The sequence below is a fragment of the Trichosurus vulpecula genome, chromosome 1, assembly GCF_011100635.1.
Source record: "Trichosurus vulpecula isolate mTriVul1 chromosome 1, mTriVul1.pri, whole genome shotgun sequence".
In the NCBI taxonomy this organism is placed as follows: Eukaryota; Metazoa; Chordata; class Mammalia; order Diprotodontia; family Phalangeridae; genus Trichosurus; species Trichosurus vulpecula.
Window position 1 is genome coordinate 60,789,953 of NC_050573.1, and position 17,419 is coordinate 60,807,371.

Below are 17,419 nucleotides of genomic sequence, written 5' to 3' on the forward strand. Positions count from 1 at the left end.
AATGGAGAATCAGTTGAAGAGGGGAGAAACTGGAAGCAAGGAGCAGACCTGTAAAATGGGATGAGGGGTGGGTCAGACTGCATGATGTTAAAGGGGTCACTTAAGGGGGACAGCTAGGTGGCTTAGTGAATAGAATGCCCAGCCTGGAGTCAGGAAGACCTGAGTTCAAATCTAACTTCAGACACTAACTAGCTGTGTGACCCTGAGCAAGTCACTTAACTCTGCCTCAGTTTCCTCATCTGTAAAATGTTTTAGAGAAGGAAATGGAAAACTATTCCAGTATCTTTGACAAGAAAACCCCGTATGGGGTCAGAAAGAGTCAGACATGACTGAAACGACTGAACAACAGCAAAATATTCTCAAGTCTCTGATCTTGTGAGGGAGTCCTGGGGAGTTAGTAATTTTATACATTCTGTCTGTCTCCCCTACCTACTCTCTCTCTCTCTCTCTCTCTCTCTCTCTCTCTCTCTCTAAGAGAGAGCTTCTGGCCAGGTCTCAAACAGGCAGGGGATCCATGAGCCCTGTAGTACCAGTAGCTGGGGATGCCCTTAGGCTAACATAGGACAAATGGGGCAGGCAGATCTCTGCCCTGAATCAAACTGGCAGGGCCTAGAGTGAGGGCAGGGACTGAGGCAGTGAGAAGTGCCAAGATTAATCTGGAGGAGCCAGACTCAGGGGTCTTCGATCCCAGTCTAGAATCGGGATGGAGGGAGGAGCCTTTGCTATCTCAGGGCTCCCTCCCCTAGTCAGCAAGGAGGAAAGATAGAGTGAAGGGTAAGGGGGGGAGGCTTAGGGTCTGGGCTCTGAGTCAGGGGGGTTGGGGTAATATCAGAATTGAGAATTCTTGTCTGGGAGCAGTACTTGGGGTCAGGATTAGGGTTAGGGGTTGGAATTAGGTTTAGAGTTAATCTTCAGGGTCTGATTTAGCAAGATCAAGGTTAATGTTTAGGGAGAATATTTGGAGTTAACCGTAACTGTTTAGGGGGTAAGATTAGGTTTAGGGTAAATGTTGGGTCTGAGTTTGGTTCAATGCCTTGGGAATGGGCTTGGGTGGGGGAGGGGTCCTGTTCTGTGACATTCTCTTTTCCAGCTCTGGCTAGAGGGGGCAGGTGACTCCCCTTCCCCCATCCCTGCCATGCCATGGATGGCCTCAGCTCTATAAATATCCAGAACTCAGGTCCCTGGGAATGTCTCTGAGCTGAGGGGGAGGGGCAGGGGCATTCTGGGGGCTGGAAGAGGGGGAGGGTAGCTTAGGGGACTGATCAAGGCACCCCCCAGTTCACACTGATGGCCTCAGTTCTATAAATATCCAGAACTCAGGTCCCTGGGAATGTCTCTGAGCTGAGGGGGAGGTGCAGGGGCATTCTGAGGACTGGAGGAGGGGGAGGGTGACTTAGGGGGCTGATCAAAGCACCCCCAGTTCACGATGAGGGCAGAAGTGGGGAGGCATGAGAATCACAGAAGACAAAGATCCCTTGCTTTCTCCAATGGTGTCCTAACTCAAAATTATGGAATTGGGAGGGGGGGATGATTTTGATTGGTTATCCCTTCCTGTGGGGACTGAGGAATGGTCTGGAATTTCTGATGGAGGCCAGGGAAGGGGAGAGGCCCTTGAAAAGTCTGGGATAGAGGCTAAGCTTTATCCTCCCACTATTTCTTGGTATGTTGTTGAGGAGAGAGCTATGGACCTAGAGTGAAGAGAGTCAAATCCTGGTTTCTGCCCATTTGCTACCTTACCTGGGTAACATGAATGAGTTCCTTGAGTACACTCAACCTCAGTATCCTTACGGAAATAATGATCATACTTATCACAGTCTCCCTCGAGGGGGAACTGGGAAGAAAAGACTTGGTAACCCTTTCAGCAGGTTAGAAATGAGAGGAGTGGAGTTGGAACCCCAAGGGATGAGTGGGCAAAGGGGGTGGCCCCTTGGCCCCCCTCCACCTCGGCTCAGCCAGGTGAGGCAGGCCCATATGATGGGCCTGACTCAGGGGCCCAGGGTGGAGTGGAGAGGTGCACACAGTCACACACACACAGGGTCACCCAGACACCCAATCACCCACGGAGACACAGTCACACACTCACCCCACAGGCATCTCCCCTCCTCCCCCCTTTCCCCTTCAGGGTTTCCCCCTTGTCCTCTTTGGCCCAGAGTCAGGAATGCATCCTGACCATCTACACCCTCCCTCCTCTCAAAGACACGTGTGTCAGAGGAGGGTGGGGAAGGGGGATGGGGGCTAAAGACAAACCAAAGAAGATGAATGAAAAAGGCATTTAAATAGGAGTCATGAGATCTGGGTTCTAATTCCAACAGGCTCTGGGACTGTGGACAGCTTCCTTCCCCTTCTGGGACCTCAGTTTTCTAATCAGTACAGAGGGAATTGGATGATCACCAAGGCCCCTCCTAGCTCTGGCTTCCTATGTTCTAATGTCCTTTCCAGCTCTGACAGTATGTCCTAAAGTCCTTCCCAACTCTGACCTTCTATGTGCTAAGGGCCCTCCCAGATCTGACATTCTGGGTTCTAAAGGCCCTGATAGCTCTGACATTCTGGGTTCTAAGGATCCCCTCTAGCTCTGACCGTGTGTTCTAAGGGCCCCCCTAGCCCTGACACTCTGTGTCCTAAGGGCCCTCCCAGTCCTGGCATTCTGGGTCCTAAGGGCCCTCCTAGCCCTGACACTCTGTGTCCTAAGGGCCCTCCCAGCCCTGACATTCTGTGTCCTGAGGTCCTTCCCAGCTTTGACACTATGTGTCCTGAGGTCCTTCCCAGCTCTGACATTCTCTTTTCTATGGGCCCTCCCAGCTCTGATCTTCTGTGTCCTGTGTCATTTAAGGCTTCAGGCACTTCTTTCCAGGGCCAGATACTGATATTCCATCCCTACCCCTCTAGAAAGTAGGTGATTAAATGAGGGTAGGAGGTAGAGAGGTGCCTGAGCCTTCATGCACTGCCCTTACCTGTACCTGAGGCTCCTCCCCTCCCTAAAAATTCTCCTATTGAAGGAAGGGAGCTGGGGAGGACTTTGGGAGGGCAGCTCTCTGCCTATGGGTCCAGGCCTGGAGATTGCTGAGGGGATCAGATGGTGGATGGATGTGTGGGCTTGTCTGGTTTGTTCTCATTACCTGCTCATTAACTCATTATTTTTCCCCCCAAACCCTCCCTCCTTCCTAACTTCCTTATGGCTGTTGAGTGCACAAGCATCATCCCTGTCATCCTGGCTCACCATCTAGGCATCATCTCTGACTCCTCACTCTATCTCACCCTTCCTTATCAGCCTGTGGCCAGGGCCTATTTATTCTACCTTCATAACATCCTTAGTGTATGGCCCCTTCTCTCCTCTGACTCTGTTCCCACCCTGGTCCAGGCCCTCATCGCCTCACAGCTGGACTATTGTAATAGCCGGTGGTGGGTTGCCTGCCTCAAGTCTTTCCCCGCTCCAGTCCATCCTCCATTCAGCTGCCAGAGAATGTTCTTAAATCTAAGGGTTGACCACGTCACCCCATCTAGTCAATGAACTCTGATGACCTCTCCTTGCCCCCAAGATCCAATACATAATCCTCTGTTCCTCTTTCAAAGCCCTTTCTGCCTTCCAAGTCTTCTGTACTTGTGCCCATCCAGTGACAATGGCCTCATTGCCTTTCCTCAAACAGGATACTCCATGCCTCGACTGTCCCCCACACTGGGAATGCTCTCCCTCCTGAGCTCCCCCTTCTGGCTTCCCTGGCTTTCTTCAAGGGATGAAGGGCTGGATCTGGAGTCTGGAAGACCTGCTTTCAGTCACTCCCTGCCTCAGACACATACTTAGCTAGGTGACCCTAGGCTGGGCGACCTCTTTCATCCTTAGTTTCCTCACCTGTAAAGTAAGAATAATGATAGCATTTACCTCACAGGGTTGTTGTGCAGATGGGAGATATATGGGGATAAATAAGATAATACATGGATGGATCATGGGAATCTTATATGTACATATATATTGTGAATCTATATATAGAGTGAATATATTGGGAATCTATATGTAGTGAATATATTATGAATCTATGCATATTGTGAATATATTGTGAATCTATATATAGTGAATATATCATGAATCTATATATAGTAAATCTATTGTGAATCTATATATATAGAAAATATATTGTAAATTTATATATATGGTAAATATATTATTAATCTATATATATAGTGAATATATCATGAATCTATATATATAGTGAATATACTGTGAATCTATATCTATATATATAGTGAATCTATACATATAGTGAATATATCATGAATCTATATATAGTAAATATATTGTGAATCTATATATATAGTAAATATATTATAAATTTATATATATGGTAAATATATTATTAATCTATATATATAGTGAATATATCATGAATCTATATATAGAGTGAATATATTGTGAATCTTAAACTCACATGGAAATGCGCCCTATGGTTATTCTCCTACTTCCTTCAAGTCTTTCCTGGTTCTCCTCCTCCGTACTGCTACTGCCTTCCCTAGGTTGATTGTCTCCAATTTATCTTATGCATATTTCATTTGTAACTAGTTGATTGCATGTTGTCTCCCCTATTAGGCTGGGAGCTTCTTGAGGGAAAGAACTGTCTTTTGCCTTTTTTTGTATCTCCAGAGCTTAGCGTAGTGCCTGGCACTTGGTGCATGTTCAATGAATGCTAGTTAATCTAGATCTGTCTGTGTCCTAGAAAAAGAGATCACAATAAAAAGGAAAGGACAAATAGGACAAAACTATTGATAGCAGTTCTTTTTGTGGTGGCAAAAAATTGGAAATTGAGGGGATGCCCATCAATTGGGGAATGGCTGAACAAGCTGCGGCATATGCTAGTAATGGAATACTATTGTGCTATAAGAAATGATCTCAGAGAAACCTGGGAAGACTTACATGCACTGATGCAAAGTCAAGTGAGCAGAACCAGAAGAATGTATGAAGAAACAGGATGATCAATTGTGAATGACTTAGCTCTTCTCAGCAATACAACGATCCAAAACAATTCCTAAGGACTCGTGATGAAAAATGCTATCTACCTTCAGAGAAAGAACTGGTGGAGTCTGAATGTAGGTTGAAGCATACTTTTTTACTTTCTTTCTTTTGTTTTTTTGGTCTGTGTTTTCTTTTGTAATATGGCTGATATGGAAATATGTTTTGCATGACTGCACATATATCATCTTGGGAAGTTAGGTGGCCCAATGGATAGAGCACCAGTCCTGGAGTCAGGAAGACCTGAGTTCAAATTCGGACTCAGACACTTACTAGCTGTGTGACCCTGGGCAAGTCATTTAACCCTGTTTGCCTCAGTTTCCTCATCTTCTCTAATATCTTTCCCAAGAAAACACCAAATGGGGTCACAAAGAGTCAGGACATGACGGAAGCAACTAAAAAAAACATATAATCTATACCAAAGTGTTTGTCTTCTCAAAGAGGGGGAGAGGAAAAGAATTTAGAACAAAAAAATTTTTTAATGTTAAAAATTATTTTTACATGTAATTGAGTAAAAAATAAATGCTAATTAATTTGACTTGATTTCTGCTGTTACATCTCAGGAGGAGAGAGAAGGCAGGCCCATCAGTGAGGTCTGATGAAAAGGACACTGGATTTGGACGCAGATGTTTTGTGGTTGTTGGATTGTTTTCAGTCATGTCTGCCTCTATGTGATCCTAGATCCTGGAGTTTCCTGGGATTAAGACCTCTACGACTTTGGACAATTTACAACCTCCATGGGGCTCAATTTCCTCATGTATAAAATGAGGGGAGTTGAGTTAGGTGGCCTCTGAGGAGACTCCAGCACTACATCTATGATCTAGAACTGGCCTCTTATGCCAAGTCTGCCATTTACTATTTGTGTGAACTTAGGTAAATCCCTTTCCCTCTCTTGGCCTCAGTTTCCCCATTGAAGATGAAGGGGCTGGCCGGCATGGTCACTAAGGACCTTTCTATCTCTAAAGCCTATGCGCACTCTCTCTCTCTCTCTCTCTCAGCTCCCATGGCTCACAACAATAGTGGTGATATGCAGGGGTAACCCATGGGGATGGGGGAAATGAATCACCAATTTACTGCATCAATTTGCAGGACACACCATCCCCCACTCTGAGTGATTGTCACTCCAGCCTGAATAAGACCAAGCTTCCTGTTTTGCCAAAATCTGCTCCTAAAGCCATTTTTATAGAAAAAGGCAAAAGACAGTCCCTCTGCTCAAGGAGCTAACAATCTAATGGGAGGAGATAACCAGCAAAAAATATATATACAGATAAGCTATATCCAGGATATAATATATAAAATTAAGAGGGGTTGGGAAAACATCCTGTAGAAGGTAGGATTTGAGCTGAGACTTCAGGGAAGCCAGGAGGTGGAGATGAGGAAAAAGAAGATTCCAGGCATTGGAGATAGACAGATAAAATGGCGGGAGCTGGGAGGTGAAGGAGTGTTTGGTCTGTGGAATAGCTAGGAGGTTAATGTTGTTGGATGGAAGATTATATAGGTTTAAGAAGACTAGAAAGGTAGGAGCCAGGTTATGATGGGCTTAGAACAAGGCTGGGGAACCTGCAGCCTGAAGCCACATGTGGCCCTCTGGTCCTCAAGTGCAGCTCTTTCACTGAATCCAAGGGGATTTGTTCTGTGAAGTTTGGATCTGGTCAAAGGGCTGCACTTGAGAACCCAGAGGGCCACAATGTGGCCTCGAGGCTGCAGGTTCCCCAGCCCTGGCTTAGAACATCAAACAGAGGATTTTGGATTTGGGGGAGGGGGAGCATGGTTTATTGTGATATAATTAGGTCTGGGCTTTGGGAAAGTCACTTTGGCTTCTGAGTGGACTGGAATGGGGAGAGACTTGAGGCAGGCAGACCCACAGTAGGTCATTGGAATAATCCAGATGTGGAGTGATGAGGGTCTGCAACAGAAAGGTGGCAGCATCAGAGAAGAAAAGGGGGCATATCTGAGAGATATTGCAAAGTGAAATCCACAGGCCTTAGCAACAGCTTGGATATTGGTGGTGAGAGGGAGTGAGGAGCCAAGGATGACCCCTAGATTTCAAGCCTGAGGGACAGGCAGGATGGTGATGCCCTCACCATGCCCTCTACAATGAGTTCAGTTTTGGATATGTTGAGGTTAAGCTGTGCACTGAACATCCAGATATTGAGATGTCTGAAAGGCAGCTGGAGATGTGAGTCTAGGACAGCATAGCTAGCTTTGAGAATCATCCGTATAGAGATTAGAATGAATCCACAGGAACTGATCAAATGACTAAGTAGGCTAGAGGGAGAAGAGAAGACAGGCCACAGTAGAATCCTGCGGGACACCTATGGTTAGAGGGTGTGATCTGGAGGAGGATCCAGCAAAGGAGACAGAGGAGGAGTGGTCAGATGTGTAGGAGGAGAACCAGGAGAGAGCAGTATCCTGAAAATTTATGGAGAAGAGGGTGATCAACAGTGTCAGAGGCTGCAGAAAGGAGGTCAGGAATGAAGATGAAGAGAAGGCCACTGGATTTGGCCATCAGGACATTGCTGGCAACTGGGGAAAGGGCAGTTTTGGTGGACTGATGAGATCAGAAGGTGGATTGTAGGGGGTTAAGAAGAGAAATGGAGGTATGCATTGTCCATGGCCTTCTCAAGTTCAGTCACAAAGGGAGGAAGACAGAGGAGAGATAAGGAGATACTGCATAATGTCAGGGCTGGAAGCATCAGGTGAAGGTTTTTGGAGAATAAGGAAGCCCTAGGCATGTTTATAGGCAACAGAGAAGGAACCAGGAAACAGGGTGAGATAGAAAATGAGTGTTGAAGTCAGGGTGACAGGGGGTGCAGTCTGTTGGAGACAAGATGGAAGGGGTTGATTGTTCAGGTAGAGAGGTTTACCTAAAGGTCTGAGATGAAGTCAGAAAGAGCGCAGGCTGGAAGTTAGAAAACCTGAGCTTGGTTCCCAGGTTGGTGACTAACTGGTTGGGAGGTTTGGGGCAAGTCACTTCCATGTCTCTAGAAAAGACCTTTAGACCTCAGTTTCCCCCACTGTAAAATGAGGGAATTGGACTAGAGGAGCTCTAAGATCTCTCTCCATTCTGACATTCTTTGGTCTAAGGCTTTTCCCAGCTTGGAACTTCTGCGTTCTAAGGGCCCTCCCAGCTCTGACATCCAGTGTTCTAAGGGCCCTCCCAGCCCTGACACTGTATTCTAAGGGCCCTCCCAGCTCTGACATCCAGTGTTCTAAGGGCCCTCCCAGCCCTGACACTGTATTCTAAGGGCCCTCCTAGCTCTGACATCCAGTGTTCTAAGGGCCCTCCCAGCTCTGACACTGTGTGTTCTAAGGCCCAGCTCTCATATTCAGAGTCCTTCTCTTCAGGCACTATTTTCTTCAAAAAGCTTTTCTGGACTTTCCTAACTTCTAGCAGCCTCCTTCCCAACCTACTTTGTATGTATTTGGAATTGTTAACTTTATGTTTATGCTGGATATATTTCAGATGCCCTTGCTGTATCTTTGTTCCTTGAGAGTGGGATCGTTTTCAACTTTGTTCCTGTACCCCCAACACCTAGCTCCATGCCCTGCACAGAGTAGGCTCTTGATACTTGCAAACTGATTGGTTTTTGGTTGGAAGGTCCCTCCCAGCTCTGACTTTCTATAGAGCTGGGAGGCAGGGAGAGGAGCAGGGTGTTGGTCTTGGGCGGGCCTGGTGCTGCCTTAGGTAGGCCCCAAGCTTGAGTGGGCCTGGGGCAGGGCCAGCTGGAGTGTGTGGGGAGGAGCAGGAGTCAGGCTCTCTCCTGCCCCAGGCCAAAGGGCCCTATCTCAGCTTGTGCCCCTTTTCCAGGGAAAGAGCTCCTTTCTTTCCAGCAGGCTGAGGGGCTGGAATCCAGAGGACTAGGAAGCTTCAGAATAGGGTGGAGAGGGGAGGAAAGACCTGAGGTCACTGGAGGGACACTAGAATGTCTCCCCTCCTCCCCCCACTTTTTTTTTTTCACAGAACCTGAGGCCCAGGATGTTAAGTGATTTAGTGAAAGCCACACAGGTATTTATCATCAGTATGGAAGGATTTGAACTCAGGTCCTTTGTTCCCCAATCCAATAAGACCCCATTAGGCCTACTTACCCTCTCTACCCACACAGACCTAAGTGTAGAATGCACCAAAGATTCGACCCCCTTCCACGGTTAGGTTATAGAGGAGGAGACCCCGGCCCAGCATCAAGCCAGTGGCAGACCTGAGTTGCTTCCATAGAGTCCTTGGCCTAGTCACCTCCCCTAGAGGGCAGGCATCGATTTTATAGTGTCTGCAGCTCATATTCCCCAGTGGCCTCACCTTTCCGATTTCCCAACTCTTTGGTGGAGAAGGAGGGGCTGAGATGGAGTGGGCAGAAACAAAAGATGCCACCAGAGACATGTATAAAGGACACCCTGACTCCAGTCCAGGGCTCCTGACTTCCAGACTAAGCAGGTAAGCAAGGCTCTTTGCCTGTGGGAGGGAGACAAGGACACCATCTGCATGTGTGTTTGGGTGTGGTGGGGGAGATGGGGAGCCCCCAAAGGTTGGGGCTCAGCAGGGCTGGATTCCAGAGCCCCAGGTGAGCAGGGCTTGTGGGGACAGGGATGAGGAGCCAGAAGGGGCCGCCAGCAGGTGGGAGTCCCTGAATAGAGCTGATGGGAGCCCAGAGACAGACATGCCTGGACAGGACAGGCAGGGCAGGTGAGAGGGAGCCTGGCGGGCAGGTGAGGGAGGGGTAGGCTGGTGGGGCAGGCAAGGGGCCCACACCGATCCCCAGGGGCACCCCGCTGGACTGCCCAGCCTGGCCCTGACCTGCCTGGCCTAGCCCTGGGAACCCAGGTGAGGCTTTCACATCTAAGCCAGGGTACATCCAAGATGGTGTGGGAGCGTGAGGGGGCAGAGAAAGAATGGCCACTACGCTTCCTGAAGCCATGACTAGGGAAGATGTCCCAGAACACCCACAAGCCCAGAAACACAAAAACAACACACAGACCCAAATGCATACAGACACAGACACGTAGAGACTGTTTTGGAAGAGTGGAAATTTGGCTTTGGAGTCAGAGAAGGCTTTGGTCGGAATCCCACTTCTCGCTGCCTTACTTTCCTCACCTGTACAATGGGGCTTATAATATTTCTGGCTGCCCCTCACTGGGTTGGTTGCGAGATGAAATACTGCATGCCCGGAGATCCTGGCAAACCTAAAAGTGCCACATAATGTCTGCTCTTCCTATTATGACTGCAGGCCCAGACGCCCAACATCTGCACCCCCAGACACATTTGCACCCCCCCCTCCAATGTGGCCATGTGCACTCATCACATGGGGCCAGCTGCGCTAGCTCCCAATCCCTCCCACATCTGGCCAGCTCCCTGGCTCCAGGCACATTCCCACGGACACGTGCCCAAGAGCTCCGCAGAGGACCAGAGCCCAGGCCCCAGGCTGCCCCTGCCAGCGTCACCCGAACCCACCCTCACGTCCACACCCACACCCCCTCCTCTCCCGAGGGGCTGGCCCGAGGCTCGGGGATAGCTCTGTGGGATGGGCTGCAGGAAGGAGGGGGCACCTGGCCGCCTCCGGCAGGCAGCCCTCAGAGATTGGGATATTTCCTCCCCCACTCCTACCCCTCCCCTCAAAGCCCCGGGGTCACCAAACCACGTGGGCTGGCCCTGGGACCCCGCCAAAGTTTGTAGCCGGGCCTGGCAGCCCAGTCCTTTAACGACGGAGGGGTTAGAAGGGATGGCTGGGCGGGTTCTGGAGCGGACAGCAGCCCAAGACCCAGATCCTGGGCGGGGCTTGGGGGGATCCTCCCCTGACCTGGCTGTGGGCCCCTTCCCCCTCCCCGCGTGCTCTGGGTGGCGCCTGCATCTCTTCATCCCCCTCCGCCCCCAGCCTGGGCGCACCCTGTCATTACCCTGCAGCTTGCAGGCCCGCCCGGGCAGGGCCAAGCTGGGCAGGGGCTGCTCGCTCTGGGAGGGGGCGGTGGGAAGGGAAGGGAGGGGAGGACAGGGCAGGGGGCCCAGTCTGGAAACACACCGACAGCTTCGTGCAAAGAGCCCACTGTGTGCCGCCCCTAACCTCTCTGGGGAAGGGGCTGCGGATCTGCCGATTCTATACCCCGCCACCCCCAGATTTCCCTGACTCCTGGCATGGGTAGTGTGGTGCCCACGGTGGAGTCGGGGCAGCTGGCTTCTGAAACTTCCTAAACGGGTGCCCTTGGGCAGATCCCCTCTGCCCTGCACCTCCTAACGCTCCCACGGGATCGAGAACTGGAAGAGACCCAAGAGAGATCGCCGGGTCCCAAACCTTTCGTTTTACAGAAGGGACGCAGAGAGGGGGAAGAAGGAAGCAGCGGGGCACTGATTTGAGCCCTGGACTTCTGACCCGGGCTCACATCCTCCCTCACAGGGTTGTGAGAAAAGTACTTTGTAAACAGCCTTAGGAGCCCAGGCAATGCCAGGGTTTTTTCAGAATAGTAACTGACGTTGACATCCAGAGTGCCTTCAGTGTTTGCAAAGCGTGCTATTATCCCACTGTGCAGAGGGAAAGACTGAGGCTCAGAAAGCTTCAGTTAATTCCACACGGTCATAAGCCAGTGTCAGAGGCAGTATGGGAACCCTGGTCCCTCCTAACTTCAAACGCAGATTTTTCTGGGACCCCAAATGCTTCCCTTATCATTAGTATTCTTTGGGGGGAGGCAGGTGCCAGAGACTTTGGTGTCAGCTTCCTCTGTCTTGAAAAGGGGGCACATGGAGGTGATGCTGGGGGACATGAGGCATAGTATCCCACTGAGAAGAGCAAAGGGCCAGGCTCTTCTGGAATCAGAGCTAGGGAGTGTCTGGGGGGAAGTGGCTAGAAGTCTGGTAAAATCTCCTTCTGGAGGAAGGGACTGGGTCACAGACTGTCTCCGGAAGGCTGTCTAAAGATGCCTAGCTCCACGGGCCTGCTTGTGGCAAAAGAACTTGGCTCTCCCTTCTCAGGCAGCAAAAGACCCCCAAACCAAAGGTTTGGGTCATCGGATTTCAAGCTAGAAGGGATTGTAAACCAGATAGACCAACCCCGCCCACCCCCCATCTGACAGATAAACAAAGGGAGGGAGAAGCTTCCCAAAGATGGCAGGATCACAGAGCTGGATACAAAGTAAAAGACCACGTCATTTGAGCTTGGGAGCTAAAATCTTATCTGGGGAAAGATTCAAACTTGGGTGCCCTGACTCCAGCTCAGTGTCCCGTTCTGTTGCAGGCTGCTTTTCCATACCAGATCGGGATCAGGGGCATGCTTGTCCCTCTAGGTCCTGCCTCATGGAGCATCCCACTCACTTCTGAGCCAGGGTCCCCTCTTGGGAGGGCAGGTACCCATGCCTCTGTGGCTCTCTGGGTGAGGTCACTTCTCCGAAGGGGGAGGGGAGGGAAGGTCCTAGGCTGGGGCCAGACAGGGCACTAGCCCTCCTTTCTCCTCCTTTGCCTGCCATCCTGGGGCGGGGCCTCTGCCCTGGCAAAGTGGTTCATTACCATGGCGACCGCCTGGTGTGCAGCCTCCCTGGGAACCTGGCCCAGGGCCACCTCATTCCTGCCAGGCTTAATAGACAACCTTCCAGCCTGGCACTGTCACCACTGTGGGGAGTGGGAGGCCCCCTCACCTCCAGGGCCACCTGGGCCCAAGCCTTAGTAAGGCCTCCACCTTCCCCCAGAGCCATCCAGAAGATCCTGAATCATCAACCAAGCCTTAGGAGGGCAATCGAGAAGGAACCTAAGGGCCCCATAGATGTGGGGCTGGGGCCCAGCCTACAGGTCACTTGGTCCAACTTCCTTCTGTAGAGATGAGAGTAGTGAGTAGCAGCAGCAGGTTTTGAACCCAAGGCCTATCAATTCCACTTCTTGGGAATCTTGACCTTTTGCTCCTCCAGATGAAGAGTTCTTTACCTTGTTTTGGGGGCGGGGAGGGGGAAGCCCATGGCCCCCTTCCCAAAATCATGTATTTAAAATATGTAAAATTGGGGCAGCTAGGTGGTGCAGTGGATAGAGCACCAGCTCACACAGCAAGAGGACTGAGTTCAAATCCTGCCTCAGACACTTAACACTAGCCATGTGACCCTGGGCAAGTCGCTTAACCTTGATTGCCTCAAAAAATGTTTTAAAAATAAAATTAAACATAGAGGATTCCAAAAGAGACCAATTCTATTGAAATGCAGTTTTTGAAATAATAAGTTCATAGACCCACAGGTTAAGGACCCCTGGATGAGATGAATTTTGTGATTATTTTTTTGTAGCTCTCTAAAGTAATCATTTGGTAGCTGGCATTGAATAAGTAGGTCCTATTAACCCTAAACCCACTGTTATCTACGACCTCCTTTACACCACCCAGCACTACTGTTGGCCTGGAAATTCTACAGGCGAGGAAACTGAAGTCCAGCTAGGGAAAGTGACTAGCCCAAGGTCACAGAGCTACAGAAAGGCAGTCAGAATGTGGGCCCGGTGCCCCTATTCCCAGGCCCAGGCTCTTTCCACGGTCAGCACCGGAAGCAGTTTCAGAAAGACTTAAGAGTTCAAACTCTTCCTCTGTGCAGGGGAGGCAGAGAATGGTTGGGAGCTACCAAAGATCAGAGAGGCTCCTGAGGACTGAGCTAGGGCTGCTTTCTGTCAAGGTGAGGGGCCTGGCCACGTTCTGGAAGCCTGGCTCTTCATCCCCCTCCTCTACTTCTCCATCCTGGAGTCTTTGCTGAGCCCCCACAATGCATAGCCTTAGAGGGAGGGGGATGCAGAGGAGTAGAAGCCCGGTCACACCTCCCACCCCCACCCCCACTCCCCAGGCCAGCTTGCTCTGGAGAAGAACCACCCCCACACAGAACAATTAGGAATTAAATGCTTGGCTTAGTGGTGGGAGTGGGCTGGCTGATGTGGGCTTTTTTGGGTGGAGGGACTAAATTGTCTTCTCTGGTGCCTGACATTAAGACACCCTTAGTAGGTGTTTTACTGCATTATAATTCATTTGAGGGCAGGGCCTAGTGTAGGAGGGAGAGTCTCCAGTCACCTCCCAGTTCCACCTAACCTCCAACCCCAGCCCATCCTACGTGAACTCCCTTTGCTCACCCTTAGCCTCTGGCCTTTATTCGGCTTGGCCTTATTTTCCTTTCTTTGTAGCCCTAGCACTCCGCACAGTGCCCAGAGCTTAGTACCTGCTAAACGACTGATGTCTGTTCCCTCTCTCAGCCTCCTCTCCAACCACAAACGAAGGAGGTATCCTGACTTTCTTGGGGATGGCGGGAGGGAAGGAGGTCTGGACCAGAGATTTCTGGAGTGCCAGGAATTCCTCCTGTGGAAACTCCCTCCATAGATCCAGATCACCTCAGCCCTTCAGAGAGTGGCTTAGAGGACAGACTAGGGCGGCAGCAGGAACTGAACTCAGGGCTTCTCAGCGCTGTGCCTGGGCCCCTATCCACTCTGCCACACAGCCTTTCTAAGGTTTAGTTAACACTAACAACAACAGTGACTGGTGTTCATAAGGTTTGCAAAGTTCTTTACAAACATTTTACCCCAACCGTCTGGGGGTAGATGTTGCTCTTACTGGCCAGAGAAGACCCCTCCAGGCATCTTGCCCACCCGGCCTGCCCACCTCCTCAAGGGCTGGGCAGCTGCAGTTAAGTTGGCCCCTCTCCCACTTGATTATGACTGACCCTCCCATCATCCATCCCTCCCTCCCTCCTTTTTTCTCTCCCTCCTTCCTTCTTTCCTTCCCTCCCTCTCTTCCTTTCCTTTTTCCTTCCCTCCCTTCTTTCTTTCCTCTCTGTCTTCCTTTCTTTCTTGCCCTGGGGCATCATCCACTCATCAGCCCAGTCCCACTGTGGATGGGCCCAGGACCGCCCATCCAGTTCTCTTATGTGGGTTGGTTCAGCCCTCCTGGGGCTCCCAGAGTCTTACCTATGTAGGTCTTGGTTTGCATACCTGAAGGGGTTTAGCCAAACTACAGCTCAGAATTGCCAGGGTCAATGGCTCCACAGCCCCTGCCTTCCCAGCAGCAGGGCCTATAGGCCATCACTACTCCAAAGCCTTCCTTGACCAATGGAACCTGTCCAGCTACCATCCTCATTCTCTCTTCTCTCCCGCCCCCTTCACTGGTAAGCTTCCTGAGAAAGGTATGACGTCCCTGCTTTCCAAGCTCTTCTCACTCCCTTGCAATCCAGATTCTGGCCCACCTTCCCTCTGCTGAAACTGCTTTCTTTAAGGTCATCAATGGCCTAATTGCTACATCTAGCAGCTTTCCCCTCCTTGGATCCTCCCTGTAGCTTTTGACATGGTTGGGCAATGTCCTCCCCTTTCAAGAGAACAGCCACCACACTCTCTGTTTTGACTTTTCTCTCTTCTTCTCACCTTCTTCCTAACATCTTTTTCTTTAAGGCAATCAGGGTTAAGTGACTTGCCCAGGGTCACACAGTTAGTGAGTGTCTGAAGCCACATTTGAACTCAGGTCCTCCTGACTGCAGGGCTCTATCTGCTGCATCACCTAGCTGCCCCCTCTTCCTAACCTCTTGATAGGGATGGTCCCCCAAGGTCTGTTCTTGGTGCTTTCCCCCTCCATGTATCATTTTCCCTGGCAGTCTCATTCACTCCAGTCTCCCTGCAGATAACCCTTGGGTCTTTATCACCAGTACTACTTTCTCTTCTAATCTTTACACTTGTATCTCCAACTGCCTACAGGACACAGGAAAGAAAGGACCTTAGGGCCTCCACTTGATCCAGCCTCTTCATTTTAACTGAGCTGTAGGAGGTAAAGTGACTAGTCCAAGGTCACATGGTTAGTGACAGAAGCAGGCTCTGGACCCAAGTTTCCTGTTTTCAAAGTCTGTTTTTTATCCACATCTCCACCTGAATGCCCCACCAAAAACCAACAATTCCAAAATGGAGCTCATTACTCCAGTCCTTAACTCTGCTCCATCAGGATCGATGTCAGGAAAACACTCCTAGCAATTGGAGCTTTCTAGGAGATTAATGGGGTCGCCACAGGAGGTAGTGAGTTACCCTCCACCACGGGTCTTCAGGCCAAGGCTGGGTGACCTGGTGTGTTGGAGCAGGGTATTCTTGCCCAGGAATGGGTTGGTCTAGGTGGCCTCCAAGGGTCCTTCTAGCTCTGGAATTCTGTGGTGACTTCCACTCCCAGAGGAGGTATCAGGGGAGGGTTTTAATAGAGAACCAGGATGGGGGGAGCAGAGGGGGAGAGCAGCCAGAAGCCCAGGTGGGAGGGCAGAGGTCAAGGTGATGGAGCAGGCTACAAGGACAGTCCCATAGTGGAAGACGGAGTGATCCAACCATCCTCACCTCTGTGGGACAGAGGGAGGCAGCTTTAAGAGAGCTTAGAGACAGGGACAGGAACCATAATAGTGGAGCGGGGTCACCCAGGGGCAGCCCTGGTTCCAGAGTCACAGGGTCTGGGTTCAAATCTTGCCTCTGATGTTTCCAGCCTGGCCCTCAGTTTCCCAGACAGGGGTCACAAAGAAGATATCTAGATGATGTATTTGCATGGAAGCTTCTTGAGGGGAGGGATGGCTTTGATCACGCATTGTCTTTGCAGTGTAAGTACAATCCCTAGGCTTGGAGATGGATTGCTAAATCCAAACCTCTTCCTCTCTATTTCTGCCACCAAGTTCCCACGTCCAAAACGTGTGTGGTTTTTCTGTTCTTTCTGCCTCATTTCTCATAGTCAGTTAGTTACCAGGTCCTGGCTGACCCACCTCGGCACTGTCTCCCCTACTCTGCCATCTTTCTCTACTGAGTTCTGGCCAAATGCCTGTTTCTGCTTTAAATCCTTCTGTGGTTCGTTGTCTGCTGAGTCAAGGCCAAATTCTTCTGCCTGGCATTCAAGGCTGTCCACAAGCTGGTGCCTCTCCCCTGTCCCAGCTGTGTCCCAGCCATGACTCATCGGACTCTGTTCTGAGAAACTCCCTGCCGCTGTCATACTCCCCATGCCCTCTGACCTCCATGCATTCCCTGGATGGTCCCCCCTGCTCATTGTCACCTCCTTGGCACTCAAAGCCAGCCTCCTCCTTGGAGCAGCCTTCCCAATGGTCCTGGCTCAGGACTTTCTCCCAGACCTCCTGGAATACTCTTTATTGTACTTCACAGGTTAGCTTTTCTATCTCATCATTATTCGGCAGAGACAGCAGGCTGCAATGGGCAGAACTGTCTTCAGAGCCAGAAAAACCTGGGTTTTCATCCTGCCTTTGACACATGCCAGCTTCCTGACCTTGCCTAAATTAATCTCTCAGGGTTCAAGGCAAATTCTCTAAGCTGTAGAAAGGTGCCAACTAGCACAGGTGGAGGTATCTTCTTCGTCTGGGAGTTTCCTATATCATTGAAATCAGGTTCAGTTTCTATTGCTAGTTAAATATTTGTGTCTTAACTGGACTGCAAAAATGGCCTGGCAAGTTCAAATGCATTTAATATTGTGACTT